This window comes from Nicotiana attenuata, unplaced genomic scaffold (assembly GCF_001879085.1).
Source record: "Nicotiana attenuata strain UT unplaced genomic scaffold, NIATTr2, whole genome shotgun sequence".
In the NCBI taxonomy this organism is placed as follows: Eukaryota; Viridiplantae; Streptophyta; class Magnoliopsida; order Solanales; family Solanaceae; genus Nicotiana; species Nicotiana attenuata.
Genome location: NW_017672116.1, coordinates 144,530 through 161,165, shown reverse-complemented (window position 1 = coordinate 161,165; position 16,636 = coordinate 144,530).

Here is a 16,636-nt window from a genome sequence, read left to right as displayed (position 1 = left end):
AAACCACTCTATTATCAAGAGGTATTGAGTGGGTAATTGTGTGTTGATTGCTATATTACGCCCCGACCAACGAAACCTGCCCTAAAGCCTACAACCCACTAGGCAACCACCTAGGTGGAAGTCATAACTCTAGATCTTTTACAACTTGAAAAACAACATAAAAAATATAAGTCGCTAGTTTTATATTTGCAAACAATAGCTTAATTTAGAAGTAGACAAAAACAACAAAGTATGTGGAAGTGCATTTTGGACACATCATACGCTTAGCCCGAGTACATACCTAATCCAATCTACGCTCCCTATGAATTTGATCCCGACTCACGTTGGGTTATTATAATTGAATCGACCGCTTCATAACCTTCAGTGGTGTGAATTTGGGCGACATCAGTCAGTCCCTCCGCAGGTGAGATGACACTAGAAGCTGGAAATTTCATAAGTCTAAAAATTGATCCAAATTCGATCCAAATCACACTCGGGGTCCTCGGAACCCCGTCCGAATATATCAACTAGTTTCAAAACACATAACGGACCTACTCGAGGCCAAAAATCTTATCAAATCGATTGTACAAATCGCAACCCAAATTAAAGCTTATGAACTTTTACTTCTAAATTCCAAAACTAATGACGATTCATACCAGAAAAACACGGATTGTTTTTAAATTTTACACACAAGTCGTAAATGAAATTACGGACCTATTCCAACTTCTGGAATCAGCTTCCGACCCCGATATCAATAAAGTCAACTCCCAGTCAAACTTTTCAAAAATCTTCCATTTTCCAACTTTTGCCAATTTCCACTGAAACGACCTATGAACCTCCAAATCAACATCCGGTCACGCTCCAAAGTCTAAAATCATCATATGGAGCTATTGGAATCATCGAAGTTTCTATTTTGGGGTCGTCTATACAAAAGTCAAACTACGGTTAACTCTTACAACTTAAACTTTCAACTTAGGGACTATGTGTCCCATTTCACTCTAAAACCAAAGCCAAACACCCCGGAAAGTTACATAAACACAATATAAGAGGAAGCATAATTTAGGGGATCGAGGCTAAAATACTCAAAACGACTGGCAGGGTCTTTCCAATTATCAAGCCAGCTTGCTTCAGAGATGAAAATTTTGTTTACGTAATCCTGTTTCTTTGCAGGACCAATTGAAGAACCTTCAATCATTGGGAAAGCAAGAGGAGCCAAAAAAATAGTGCTGAGATCTTCACCAAGACACGTCCTAAAGCATCGGTTGAGTTCTACAGCGACAAGCTTGGGATAGCTTCCAAAAAATCACTTTAAGGGGGAATGTGAAAAAATAAAGTTGATTTTTTGGAAGAGTAAAAGTTATATATAGTTAGAAGAAGTTTCTAGAAAGTTATGGAGTAATATCTTTGATATTTGTTGTACTTAAGTGTCACGACCTAAGTTTGCCCTCCATGAACTGTCGTGACGGCACATAGTCTCTACGACTAGGTAAGCCTAACAAATTGCCGAAAGAAACAAAATGCGAAAAAAAAAAACTAACAAAAACGAAGATAAACAAATATAGAAGCGTTTAAGATGTCGCTCGGCATAAATCAATACAAGATCTCAAAAAAACTGAACAACTCCCTGTTCGCAACAAATTTTTGTAATACAAAAAATAAACTGCAACAAAAATAATATAAATAAAAAGAGATTTTATTGATAAATATTTGCGAGTACAATTCTATGTATCCCTTGATTCTCCTCTCTAAAATTCTCCGTGATTCGAGGGCTTGAGAAGCGTCTTTCTCGAATGTAGGATGATGCAGACCTCCTTATGATGTATTTAATTTCCAAGAACGTCGAGCAGCACTTTGTTGTTACTGGTTGATCTCCGGGAAGAACTCCGTTGATTACTCCTTTGTTGAAGAACTAAGCACTTGATGATTGATCTCTCTGTTTATGGATGCCCTCACCAATTGCAGAGTGTTCTTCTCCAACTCTCAATGTCCCCTGAGAGTTATGTAACCCCTCTATTTATAGTTGTAGAGGATGGACAGTCCAGCTACATAAGAACTCTCTTGCTTGATTCTGATTGGCCCATGTCATTTTAGCCACTTGGTGACTTGTGGTTGGTTCTTGCTTTTTTACTTGGATTGCCACATCATTTAACACGTGGTGTCACCTTATTGGCCTGGAGTTTGACTGGATATGACATGTCACATGGCATAAGTCTGGGCCTTAAGATGAAATGGACTTTGGGCCTGAAAATAATAAAATGGATTAATTTAACTTGTAAAGCCCAAATTAATTATTTAACCCAATTAAATTTAATCCAAATTTTGTATGGATTAAACCCAATAAATTTTATATGTCTACAGATGCCCCCTACTTCAAGGTTTGTCATGGTTGACTTGTTCAACCGTAAAGATAACACTTGAAGTACCCGCAGAGCAGTCGACTCAATTTCTCACATAGATCAAATTACACGTGTCATAAAAATACTTGACCTTTAGGTTGCGGACCAAGGTAATTCTTTAATTGTAATTGATCCTTTGTGCAAGCTAGTACAACGGACATGGTATTGCCAGCAATCTAGTTACGAGCCCATTTCATTTAATCCACTAACTTTCTTTGGACCAGCATACAATCCTTGGTATTGAAATTATTCAAGGGCCCACGTGGAATATGAATGCCCTAGAATCTTGCTAGCAAACTTTTGTTTAGCTGTACTTCTTCGCAGCTGGAATTTGGCTTGGAAACAACTACTTCATAATTGGATTCCTTTTGAAAACTAAAGAAACTGCTTCACCCCCTCTATAAATACCATCTTGATAGCCTTGCTAGCCATCCAAGACACTTGAGGTCATCAGACGAAGGTAAGATTAGCTGTAATTCCTTTCTTGTTTATGCTTTCTTCTCTTTAGTTTATCTTATTTTGCAACATGACTTCATGTGAATTGAAATGAGGATGAGAGACACGAAGCGTGGGATTCCTCAGTGTTCCTTTTACCACCGTGATGAGATATCGTGAACTTGAAACCAGCGAACATCGCTTCTGGACCAGAACGTTGCCGAGGATGCCAAAGTCTCGAGCACTGACGACACCAAGAATTTAATCCAGTACTTTAGAATATGGCGCCAAAACTTTACCATTAGGTAACTTAATACTCTTCATGGCGAGCCGATCTCTCTGCTCCTCAAAATTCTGGCTTCTGTACTTTAAAACTAAAGTACAAAACTCCACAATTTTTTTGTTTCCGGAAGATCGGGCAGTTATACCAACTCTGACAGTTTCAAACTCATGAATGTTGAGTACAGGGACGGTTGTTTGACCTTACACTAGATAACACTTGAGTTTTTATGCTAATGATGTCGTGCCTGTCATGCTAGTACGAAACTTCGACTCGTCGGTACTTCTGTCTATCGCGATAGAGTTGAAGCATCGTGCCATTGGCACCGATATACCTGCTGCTGAATCGGGAGCTTCGTGCAATTGGCACCGATCCCTGTAGAACCAAGAAGCTTCGTGCAATTAGCACCGTGAGCTCTATTCTCTATTATCTTTTTGTTTTATTTTTGCAGCCTTGGCAAGAGAAGTTTATGGAGAACCTCATCTTCTTGTTGTTTGACGAGCAAAAACATGGACCATCTCCTTCTTATACTTGGCCAAAGACGTACCTTGTAAATTTCCAGTCCAGTTTTATTGAAGAAGCGAAGAAGCACTCAATTCTTGCAATTTGTCAAAGAAGGCTAGGTGAAGCGTTTCCTGCTTGAGACTTGGTGAGAAAGAGGCTTGTGGCGACCGTACTTCATCCTTGACGAGCGAGCACGTGGCGCATCTCATCCTTACGGATTGGCTCGAAGAGGCTTGGAGTTGGGGCGACCATATTCTTCTTTGCAAGCGAGCATATCATTTTTCTTGCGGCTTGGCGAAATTGACACTACTTGGAGCAGTCCTTTCCAACCTTGACGAGCAAGCACTTGGCACATCTTCGTAAAATATCCATTCTTTGGCGTAGGCGCAATGAAATCACAAGCCGCTTCTTCCTAAAGAATCAGAACTCAAATATCTGCCGCTTCGACTTCTTAGCACTGCATGCCCTCATTAAAAAAAAGGTCGTATCTCGACCTAAGAGTGGCCAAACTGCAACTCGCTTGATTCTACAGAATCATAACTTGCATCACGGCGACATATTCAAAATTTAGGGGAAAATTCCATCAGGACCAGCCAGAATAAACTTTCGAAGGCGATGCACATAAACGTCTGTCATTTCGACTTCACAGCACTGCATGTTGTCATTAAAAAGCACATATTTCGAGCTAGGAATGTCCAAATCGTGAGACGTCTGCGCCATCAGAAAGAAAAGTTCGAGTCCTGCAGCACCTGAAAATATCTTGTTAGAACCCCATTTAGGTTGGCCGCAGTATTATTTTGAAGTTGCTCCTGATGTTTGCCATGCTGCTTTTCTGCTTTGTGCACTCTCGTCGAGAAATTCATATCTCGAGCTATAAAACTCCAAATTGCGATTTGTTTGCACCTTTAGAAAGTAAACTCATAGACCTGCAACGCATATTAATTTCACGGCATAACTCCTTTCGAGATGGAAACAGAAAATTCTCAAAATCCACCTTGCTGCAGTAAACTTTCAGCTTCATGTAGTTTCGGAGAAAAAAAATCGTATCTCGAGCCAAGAACATCGAAATCATGAGCCGTTTGTGCCACTGGAAAGAAGACTCAGATAAAAGAAAATCCTCAAAATATCACAGAAGTATTCCTTCTAAATTGGCGGCAGAAATCTCTCGAAATTGATCTAGACGATTTCCTTGCTGCTTTTCAGCTTTGCGCGCTCCAGTAGAAAAATTCATATCTCGAGCTAGGAATCTCCAAATTGCGATCTGTTTGCGCCATTAGAAAGTAAACTCATAGAGCTCAATCGCATATGAATTTCATGGCAGGAATCCTTTAGGGATGGAAACAGAAAAATCTTGAACGTCGAACTGTCCGCAGGGAACTTTCAGGTTTGCGTACTTTCGGCAAGAAAAACAGTATCTTGAACTAGGAGCTTCGGAATCACCAACAGTTTGATACTATGAAATTCGGACACCGAGAATTATAATCTTGTTGAAGATGAAGGATCCATTCATTCTTAGTTAGCCTAACAAATATTTTTGAAGTTAATTCTACAGCCTTGTAATGGATTTGGATATCCTCACGAATCTTATCTCCTTGTTTATTTCTTTTGCAGACTTGGGAAGGAGCTCAAAATGTCTCAGATAAAGAAGGTACACAAGATGTGGATATTTTGATGTTTCGATCAACAATCGACAAGCAAAATCTTCATGCAAAAGACGAACTTGATGCAGAGAGACTATCATGTGGAAGTACTCATTTCCCAAAAGTTGTGTATACTTGAAGTTTTGATATCCGTGAAGCTTGACCAAGGTGCTCACTAATGATGGAACTTTTGAGAGTGAGGTACATGCTCATGTATGGGAACTTCAAAAGAAGAAGAAGTAGACCATTGCGCCCACAACTCAACAACAAGACACGTAGTTAAAGGATTATGAAAGATGATAATGTCATGGGCACGCCATCAAGGATGATCCATCATATGGAGAAGTCACGAATGAGTTGGCAACCATGCTTATCTTTCGATCGTTTACATAACTTTAGATTCCTTGTATAGGATGATATCTCATTCTGCTTTTAACATTGATGTACATAACTCTTTCAATATTGAAGTAATGAAATATCTTTTATGCCTTGGCACCAAATTGTCTTCTTTTCCTCAATTACATATGCCTTTAAATTTGAAAGAATTAATATGATGATCCCATGATGCCAAACCTTTTTTTTTAAAACTCATGTGACTGAACTTAGAATGAAAGTCTACGCTGCCTACGTACCTCGGTGAAGAGGATCAACTCATAACGTAGTTCAGAGGGATAAATTTTTTTTTTTATGTCCTAGTTATTGCCTAGGCCTCCTCTCGCGAGGTTTTCAACCTAGCGAACTTTTTTTTTGGCCGTACACAGTTTAGATTTATGCGGGCCAGGAGTGTAGCAATGTGCAGTTTAGGCTCATGCATCAAGGAGCGTCATGACTTGCAGTTTAGGCTCGTACGTCGAGGAGCGTAGGTGACTTTCATGGGAAGTACTGCTTCAGAAATTTTCCGTTGATCGGGCCAACTCTGGGACCATCCTTATTGACAATTTTGTATGCGCCACTTGAATAGGCTTCCTTCACAACATATGGCCCATCCCATTTTGAAGTAAACTTGTTGCCTATGCGTTTGTTGAGGATTATGGGTCGTCGAACAGCTAGGACTAAGTCTCCCACTTGGAATGATCGTGGCCGCACTTTCTTGTTGAAGGCTCTAGCTAGTCGAGCTTGATAGCATTCCAAGTTTTGTTGCGCTTCCAATCTTTTCTCATCCAGTGCCTCTAACTCTACTAGGCGAAGTTGAGCATTCTCTTCGGATGTGAGTCCTTCTTGGATTGCTATCCGCAATGATGGAATTTGTTGCTCCAATGGTAGGACTGCTTCTACGCCATATACCAAAGAGTAAGGAGTTGCTTGTGTAGCAGTTTTGAAGGTTGTTCTGTATGCCCACAAAGCTTCACCAATTCTCTCATGCCAGTCTCTCTTGTTCTTTGCAACAACTTTCTTCAAAAGGTTACCAAGCGTCTTGTTAAAAGCTTCAGCAAGACCGTTGGCGGGTGCATTATACATTGAAGACTTATGTTGCTTGAAGCCGAACTTCTCGCACAAACTCTTCATGAGCTTGTTGTCAAACGGCGTTCCATTATCAGTGATTATGTATCTTGGTATGTCGTACCTAAAAATTATATATGACTTGATAAAATCGACAACAATCTCCTTTTTCACCTCCTTAAGTGGAGCAGCTTCTGCCCATCTAGAGAAGTAGTCTGTAGCGGCCAATATGTAAATATGTCCCTTTGATGAATTTGGAAGCGGTCCAACAACGTCAAGTCCCCATGCATCAAAAGGCCATGAAGCTACGGTTGGATGAAGAGGATCTGGAGGTTGGTGGATGTAGTTAGCATGAAATTGATACGCTTGACATCTTTTAGCATGATCCATGCAATCCTTCACCATTGTCGTCCAGTAGTAGCCCATCCTCTTGATGCGGAAATGGAGCTTTGGACCCGATTGGTGTGCTCCACATGAGCCAGAATGTGCTTCCTCCATCGCTTGGCGGGCTTCTTCTTTATCAAGACATCGCAAGAATAATCCTTCAAAAGAGCGGCGAAACAATGTCCCCTTATAGAAGATGAATCGTGGCGCTCTTCGTTTGATGTCTGCTCTTTGTCGCGGATCTTCAGGTAACTTTCCATGTTCAAGGTACTTGATCACTGGTTGCCTCCAATCTTGTTCTTCAATCACTCAGACAGACGTATGATGGCTTTCGTTGATTGAAGATCCAGAAGTCTAGAAATAACCCATCGATGACACACATATACCTTTGTTGACTCATTCTCTCCAAGTGCCATCGTCGTGGCCAAGTTTGCCAAAGCATCAGCCTTGCAATTTTCTTCTCTTGGGACATGGTTTAAGAACACTCGGTCGAATTTTTCAAGTAAACCAGAAGCGTATTCATGGAATGGCAATAGATCTTCCTTCTTTACCTCGTAACTCCCCAAAAGTTGGTTGATGATCAGCTCAGAGTCGTCGTAGATCCCCAACTGTAGAATCTTCATTTTTAATGCCATTTCGAGCCCGACGATCAAAGCTTGGTACTCTGTGGCATTGTTGGAGCATGTTTCACCTAAAACAAAGGAGAATGGAAAGACTTATCTTTCTGGAGAGATCAACACCACACCTGCCCCCGCACCGTTACGACGTGCAGATCCATCAAAGAACATTGTCCATGGTGGAATCTCTTCGATGAATAAAACGTCTTCATCTGGAAACTCATCCGAAAACTCCCATTCTGCCGGAAAAGGGTGATCAGCCAGAAAATTGGCTAGTGCTTGTCGTTTCACAGCTTTTTAAGGTGTGTATGTGATCTCATATTGGTTAAACAATATGGACCATCTTGCTAGGCGTCCAGAAAGAACAGGTCGAGTCATCACGAACTTCACGGGATCTGCTCGAGAGATGAGTTTGATGGTGTATGCTTCAAAATAATGCCTTAGCTTCTTTATCGCATAAAGTAACGCTAAGCATATTTTCTCAACAGGCGTATAGTTCATCTCAGCTCCTATCAGAGTTCGGCTAAGCTAGTACAAGGCTTGTTCCTTTCCTTCCTCATTCTCTTGAGCAAGCGGTGCTCCAAGTGAACGTTCCTGTGCCGCGATGTAGAGTATCAATGGCTTCCCAAGCATTGGCGCCCCTAACACGGGTGGATTCAGCAAATATGTTTTGATGCTTTCAAAAGAATTTTGACATGGCTGATCCCAATGAAAAGGGATATCCTTTCCCAATAGATGATTGAAGGGTTGACACCATCCGGCTAGATTATAGATGAACCTCCGGATGAATGCTAAGTTTCCTTGGAGACTTCGAAGCTCTCTCAAGTTCTTTGGCCTGGGCATTTTCTGAATGGCGTCAATCTTTGCAGGATCTACTTCAATTCCACGATGACGCACAATGAAGCCAAGAAACTTTCCTGAGGTAACTCCAAATGCACACTTGAGTGGATTCATCTTCAGGTCGAATTTTCTTAACCTTTCAAAAACAATTCGAAGGTCTTCAAGGTGATAACGCCTATTCTTCGTCTTCACCACCAAGTCATTGACGTAGCATTCAACCCTCTTATGAAGCATGTCATCAAAGATGTTTTGCATCGCGCGTTGGTAGGTGGCACCGGCATTCTTCAGACCGAAGGGCATCACTTTGTAGCAATATATCCCTTTTGGAGTTCGGAACTTCCAAATTGTAAGAAGGCAGTGCTTGACATGTTATGCAACTTTGAACACTTCTTTTCCTTGAGCGCGATACTTGCATGATTTGTTTCTGCTGTTTCATCCATGTCTATGATGATTTTTCCTTCACTTACAAGAGCCATAATTTTCTCCTTCAAGACGAAGCATTTCTCTGTAGGGTGGCTAATGACGCGATGAAACTTGCAGTATTTCGGATCGCCAACTTTGCAAATTTTCTCTGGCCTTTTTGATTCAGGAAGATCGATGACTTTCTTGTCCAGTAGTTCATGAAGGATTGTGGGTACGTCTGAATCTGGAAATGGATAAACCTTCGCCTCTAATTCCTTCAAGGTGGGACGACGCTTCTCCTCTTTGGGATATTGACTCGGGGTCTTATTCTCCTTCACTTTTTGCTTAGTAGTGACCTTCACAGAAGTTTCTTTCACTGCCATTGATTGGTTCATTGATGCAACATTTTTCTTGAACTCCTTTTGATCAGCAAATGGAGATGCCTTTCCATGACTTGCGATGCTTAGCTCCATGTCGTGCGCTCGTGTTGCAAGTTCTTCAAAAGTTCGCGGTTTGATCCCTTGTAGGATGTACAAAAGGATCCAGTGCATTCCTTGAATGCACATCTCCACAGCAGATATTTCTAAAAGGCGATCTTTGCAATCCAAACTTAACGCCCTCCAACGATTAATGTAATCCACCACGGGCTCGTACTTCCTTTGCTTGGTGCCTGTCAACTCTATCATACTTACAGTTCTTCGGGTACTGTAAAAATGATTGAGGAATTCCTTCTCAAGTTGCTCCCAGCTATCAATGGACTCGGGCTCCAAGTCAATATACCAGTCAAATGTGTTCCCTTTCAGAGAACGAACAAATTGTTTTACTTGGATTGCCACATCATTTAACACGTGGCGTCACCTTATTGGCATGGAGTTTGACTGGATATGACATGTCACATGGCATAAGTCTGGGCCTTAAGATGAAATGGACTTTGGGCTTAAAAATAATAAAATGGACTAATTTAACTTGTAAAGCCCAAATTAATTATTTATCCCAATTAAATTTAATCTAAATTTTGTATGGATTAAACCCAATAAATTTTATATGTCTACACTCCCAAAACCCGGAAACTCACGAATCACAATCTATGGATACTACATAATGTTATACTCCAGAATGTCTAAATCAAAGAAATACAGAAGGGCTATAACTACAAGAGAGAATGGAGAGGGACTCCTCGGTCTGTGGACATGGCATATATACCTCGTAGTCTTTGGAGAATCGCCTCGCCTCAAGGATAGTAGGGCTGAGTCGAAGAACCTGGATCTGTACCCGAAAAACATGTGCAGGAAAGGGCATGAGTACACCACAATGGTACCCAGTAAGTGCCAAGCCTAACCTCGGTCGAGTAGTGACGAGGGAGGTCAGGGCCCTACCGGTCATATACATATATATAAGGAAACGAAACAATATGAAGTAACATAGCATAATATTAAGAATAACAACAATTACAATAGTGAGAGAACATTACAAAAAGAATACAGCTCAACACAGAGATAGCAACCGGGGATCTACCAGGATATCGTCCTGTAGCCCCCAAATGTAAATATCCAGCAACCGGGGATCTACCAGGATACCGTCCTGTAGTCCCCAAATGTAAATATTCAGTGGATCTCCCGGGTGTCGTCCCGTAGTCCAACTCATAGTGCGCGGGGGATCTATCGGAATCCCGTTCCCTAGTTCCCAAATGTAAGTACCCAGTACTGGGGGAATCTACTGGGTGCTATCCCGTAGTTCCATATAACCGTGTAGGGGGATTTACCGGAATATCAATCCGTTGTCCCAAATAAAACAGGCAAGGGGGATCTATCGGGAAATCGCTCGTAGTCCCAAAGTAAACACACAGCAATAACACGAAGAATATTCAATTCAATCCAATTTCATACCAAGGTAAAACAGGTATTTCTAACCTAGCATGCTGCACAGAATTCAGATAAAGCAGTTTGAGCAAGTAAAACAATCGAGTCATTTAGACTTGCTTTCCTAAGCTAACAGTAGGCTTAAATTTCAAGTAGTGTAAACAGGGAAGAAGTACACAATTATAGTTACTTAATGAAAAACCAGATTTTCAACAATTAGCACATGTACGCACTCTTCACCTCACGTACAAGGCATTTCATATATCAACAATACCAAATCCTAAGGGGAGTTCTCCCCTCTCCCCCCCCCCCACAAGGTTAGGCAAGCCACTTACCTCGAACCAGCTCAATCAACTCGATATCACGTTCTTGCCATGAGTACCCGACTCCAAATGGCCCAAATCTATTCAAAGTAATTGCATAATGTAAATATAACTTCAAGTAACTAATTCAACTAATTAATTCGAAGCTAATACGCGAAATTAAGAAAATCGCCCAAAAAGTCCTCCGGGTCCACGTCTCAGAATTGGGTAAAATTTACAAATTCAGAATCCTCACACTCTCACAAGCTCATACATACCAAATACACGAGAATCGGACCAAAAACAACTCCTCAAATCCCCAGTTCCTAGTCTCCAATTTCAAACCCTAAACCTCCAAATTTAACCTTTATTTCCCCTATATTCCTTGCTCAAATTAGTAGAAATACCATAATAACGAGTTTGGGTTCCAAAAATCTTACCTCCTCGAAGCTCTCTTGAATCCTCTCTCAAAACCACCCAAAAAGCTCAAAAACCCGGATGAAAATGGTGAAGAAATGGGCAAAAATCGTGACTGAACCTTTATATAGGTTCTGGCCCAGTGTTTTCGCACCTGCGATCCAAGGTGCGCATCTGCGAGATTTCATTAATTGCACTGGGCCGCACCTACGCTTCTTCTACCGCACCTGCGGTCTCGCAGGTGTGCTCAAACTATCGCACCTGCGGAATCTGGCTTCCAAGCGCATAGTCGCATCTGCGGTTCCTCAATCGCTTCTGCGATCACGCACCTGCAGTCCCCTAATCGCAGGTGCGGTTATGACAGAACTTCAGCAACCTTCAGATTTCTCCTAAGTCCAATTCAACTTCCGTTAAGCACCCAAAACTTATCCGAGGCCCCCGGGACCTCAACCAAACATGCCAACCAATCCTAAAACATCATACAAACTTATCCCAGCCCTCAAATCACATCAAACAACGCTAAAATCACAAGTCACTCTCCAATCCAAGCCTAAGGATTTCCAAAACTTCCAATTTCCGCTGTCGATCAAAAAACCTATCAAACCTCGTCCGAATTATCTATAATTTTGCACACACGTCCCAAATAACACAACGAACCTACTCCAATTTCCGGAATTCCATTCCGACCCCGATGTCAAAATCTCACTATCGAACCGGAAACTTCAAAAATTCGACTTTCGGCATTTCAAGCCTAATTAAGCTACGGACCTCAAAACACAATCCGAACACTCCCCTAAGCCCGAAATCACCCAACGGAGCTAACGGAACCAACGAAATTCCATTCCGAGGACGTCTTCACACTGCTCCGACTACGGTCCAAATTCTAAAACTTAAACTCTCATTTAGGGACTAAGTGTCCCGTAACACTCCGAAACTCAAAACGAAGCCTCCCGGCAACTCACAATAGCAGAAATAAGCACGGGAAAAGCAGTTAATAGGGGATCAGAACGTTAATTCTTAAAACGACCTGTCGGGTCGTTACATTATATTATCAAGATATTTTAGAGTCTTCGATATTTAAGAAAAATATTAGTAGAAGATGATGGAATTGTCTAGATTATTTTTATATCTAGAATCATCCCTTATCAAATATAAATAGAAGTAGTCTTAGGCATTTGTAATGAAGCCAAAAATCAAGAAAGCCTTTCTTTCCTAAACAAGTTCTTCTATCTAAAAACTCTCTTCTCTTTTCAAGCTTCCTCTTCTTTAGTTGAATCTTCCTATTTTAGAGTTAACGATCTTAGGCTAGCAGAAGGTCTTCGATAATACTTTTCTTCTGCTCTTCTTCACAATGTTTTCATCTTCATCCAACTGAAGCTTCAGTGTTTTGTCTTCCCTCTCTGTTTTCCCCGGCTTGTACTTCCGTTCTTCCTCTATAAAGCATGTGCCCTTTTGGTGGCCTCATCTAGTTTGTTGTCTTGTTTCTTCCTTGGGAGAACAAATTCCATAGAACGTTGATTGTTGTAATTCGTAGTAGATGACTTCTCATTGTTTGCTTCTGCCATTGCTTCTGCGATCGAACGATGACAAATTCTTAATTGAATACAACAAAAATAACAAACGAATTCATGCAAAAAAAAAATTAATCACATATTTATGCCTTAATCATCTACCTATTTCATGCCAAATGAAATGAAAAGAAATATCAAAACATTATGAAAATACAAGTGATTACGAAAAGAATACCGTTATTTTTTATTTTTTTTTGTGGATGAACTCTACTCTGGATGTGGTGTGTATTGCTTTAATAATGAATACTGGATTTGGGACGACGCGTGGCTATATAGTGTGAGAATTGGCGTGTGCGTTTGGAGGGAAATTTTGTTAGTGATTGACGGTTTCTCGAGTGGGGCCCTAGTCTCATCATTCGAATTTTCTTACTTCATATCCTTGGTTAAACTGAAGCTACATGAAATTGGAGAAAAAATATTACGCACCTCTCAATGTTCATTTGGCAGAGTAAGTTATTTTGAGGTGTTGAGGTGGTTTATAAAGTCGTTATTTTGTTAGGTTATGCAGTCGGCTCCCCTCCAGTATTCTCTCCATTTTCCTTATCCCTTGTTTAGATGATTGTTACTAATTGTATTGTATTATATTATACTTTTACTTTAAATACAATGTTCGTTTTGATTGTTATTTGAATCTATTTATATCATATCATTAGATAGGTCATTATGTACGACGAAAAGTGTCATATTATGTAACGACAGATTTGATGTGATGGCCTGGCGTTGTTACATTGCTTTTTTCCCCCTCTCATCTTACCCTTTCTTATTATTAAATAATTAGTGTTAGAACCTGCACGATGCGCAGATAATTTGATATAATACTAATCTTATAAAATTATGATCTAATATATCATATTGTTATAATAAATATTAGTTGTATGTTTTATTTTTTAATTCGTCGTGCATAATAATAATAAAATCTATACAAAATCAAAGGATACACATCATATAGTAATAAAATAAATTATTATTTCTTATTTATTCTTTATAAAATTAGGAGGTACTTACTACTATATATTTACTAATGTAACTTTTTGTTAACTTATCAATTGGCTTAATATTTTGATACTACTTTCTTTCAATATAACATGAATATAAATTTTCACTCCGGGAATATTTTTATTTTTAAAACCTTGTGTTATACTATAAAATTTGTTCAACTGCCAAAATTTATCAATAATTTTTTGAGTGTTATTTACTTATCTTTTAATTTTTAATTAATGCAAGTATAAATATCCTAAAATTATCTTTATCGCTCTTTTCGTCTATTTTTTTCTGGTGTAATATTTGATTAGTTTTCTCTTTTTATATTTTAGTGAGATTTTAAATAATATAATATATTTTTTAATAAATTATAATTTTAAATTTATCAAAAGATATAGAGATAAGCCTTTTATTATTTTATAAAAAAATTCTACCATTACTAGTATTGTTAATAATGCGCTTTTTTTTTTTTTAGTATCCGTCCTTTATGATTCTTCGTTTATTATGATTTCCATTATGTTGATGCGTACGACTTTTGTTATCATAGTTCCAATTATATCTTATATTCTTACTTATATTATGTCAAGTACTTAGTACAATACTTATTTTATTTTCTTTCTATATTATTTGAAATAAGCAATTAAACTTTTATTCTATATTAATTTGAATGTAAAGTTTTAATTTTTACATTTTTTACTTCGTCCAAATATATGTTCTTTTACTATTTTGTATAAAATGTATCAATATTTTTAGAATTTGTTTGTACATTATATGGAATAAGCAATTAGATTTTTCTTCTGTTTTATTTTTAATATAAAATTTTAATTTAAATATTTCATACTTGATTGTAATTGTTTCGAATTCAAATTAGACTTTTCTTCTATGTTTAAATTCAATTGAGAGAGAATAACTAATTATTAACCACACATAATGCATGATTTAATTTATAAAAATTAAATTAAAAAAGAAACGAATTATTACTAAGCTTAACTAAATTTGTCCTAAGACTGCCATGTGACTTTTTATTATGTTGCCACTTGGCTTCATACGGTATATTAGCCTCTCCTTTTATAGATAGATAGATAATATTTTATCTTTTACCCTAATTTTTTAATATAATAATTACACTTTGTATTTTTTTCTTAGTAATGTTGCAAGTTTATTCTTTATATTGTTGGTGCATGACATCATGAAACGACGAGAAACGATACAATCTATTCAAATGTTGTATTCATCAAACAATAAAATACAATGCAGTACAATACAATATGATATATTATGAAACGACATGTAACAACCATCCAAATTAAACAAGCTGTAATTAGTTGTGCTTTATATTTTTGCCACATGTTACTTTAGTAAATTGATGAAGCCGATTAATGTTATTTTTGCCACAAGTTGTAATGTTTTATAGTATAATTGACAAGTAAAAATGGATGAAGTAGATATTATTTTCCAGCTAAACATAAAGTAAAATATTTTATTTGCCAATGGCAATATGTACATGTACCAAAAAAGCCAAAACAATCTGGCTTTGGACAGGACCCGAAACCACGACATTATAATCTTAGGGGTTTTGTGGTTTCATGAATAAAAGCAAATAATCTTCATATAAAATTGTATATCATTAATTTGGTATATAACTAACCTTTATGTTTCTAGTAAGTGGAATGAAGATATTGGTAAAGTAGTATTTGGGTCCGAATGTAGGTACGGTACATCGAATGAGAAATCAAAAAAAGAAGTAATATTTTGGTGTTAATTTTCGATTGAATCAGTTGCGCATGCTTGAAGAGTTAAATTAAAAGGTAGACAATAAAAAAGCCGATAGAAGAAAAGACAAGAGATATGAATATTATAGGATTTGAATCAACCCCGTAATTAAAGAGAGAAATGCATGTTAATGAGACGGTATATATATGTGTATTTGAATATTCAAGTCATATTGAATTTTCACGATATTCAAAAAGGCAGATATTCTTAAGCTATGGGATTAACATCCAGTCACTTGTATTTACGCCATTTTAATTTGTCTTCCTCTAATTTTATAGTCTTGCATTAGAGTTAATAAATCAAGATATAGCTTAACTATTTTAATGTTCCAGCAGTTGTGCTTTTCTGATTAGCAGCATTTTCAAAGTATAACCAAAAGCTTGTAAATGTATTGACTCTACAAGCTAGATTGACTGATAAAATGGTACTCTAAGAAAATATCTTGATGGGCAAATAAGGAGAAGGTAGGAAGCAACGGAAAAAGAGTAAATATCAAATTTTCTTTATCTAATTTAAATTTTTTATTTTATTTCAATTAATACCTTTTGTCTGGTATTTTTGTAAGGTTGACTGTCAACTAACATGATGCCCTAAGACAAAAGTAAATATACTTCTATTATTTGGTTCATTTAGATGGTACTAATTAATTCATCGCTTAAGATCTTAGTATCACAAATAATATACTAAAGGAAATTATTCATTAGGAGATATTATTTTTATTCATCTTGCAAAAATGGTACTAGAAAATCATTTCTTAATACAAAAAGATAAAGAATTAATAAACTGTAAAATAAAAGTGAAGAATAAGCACAAAAA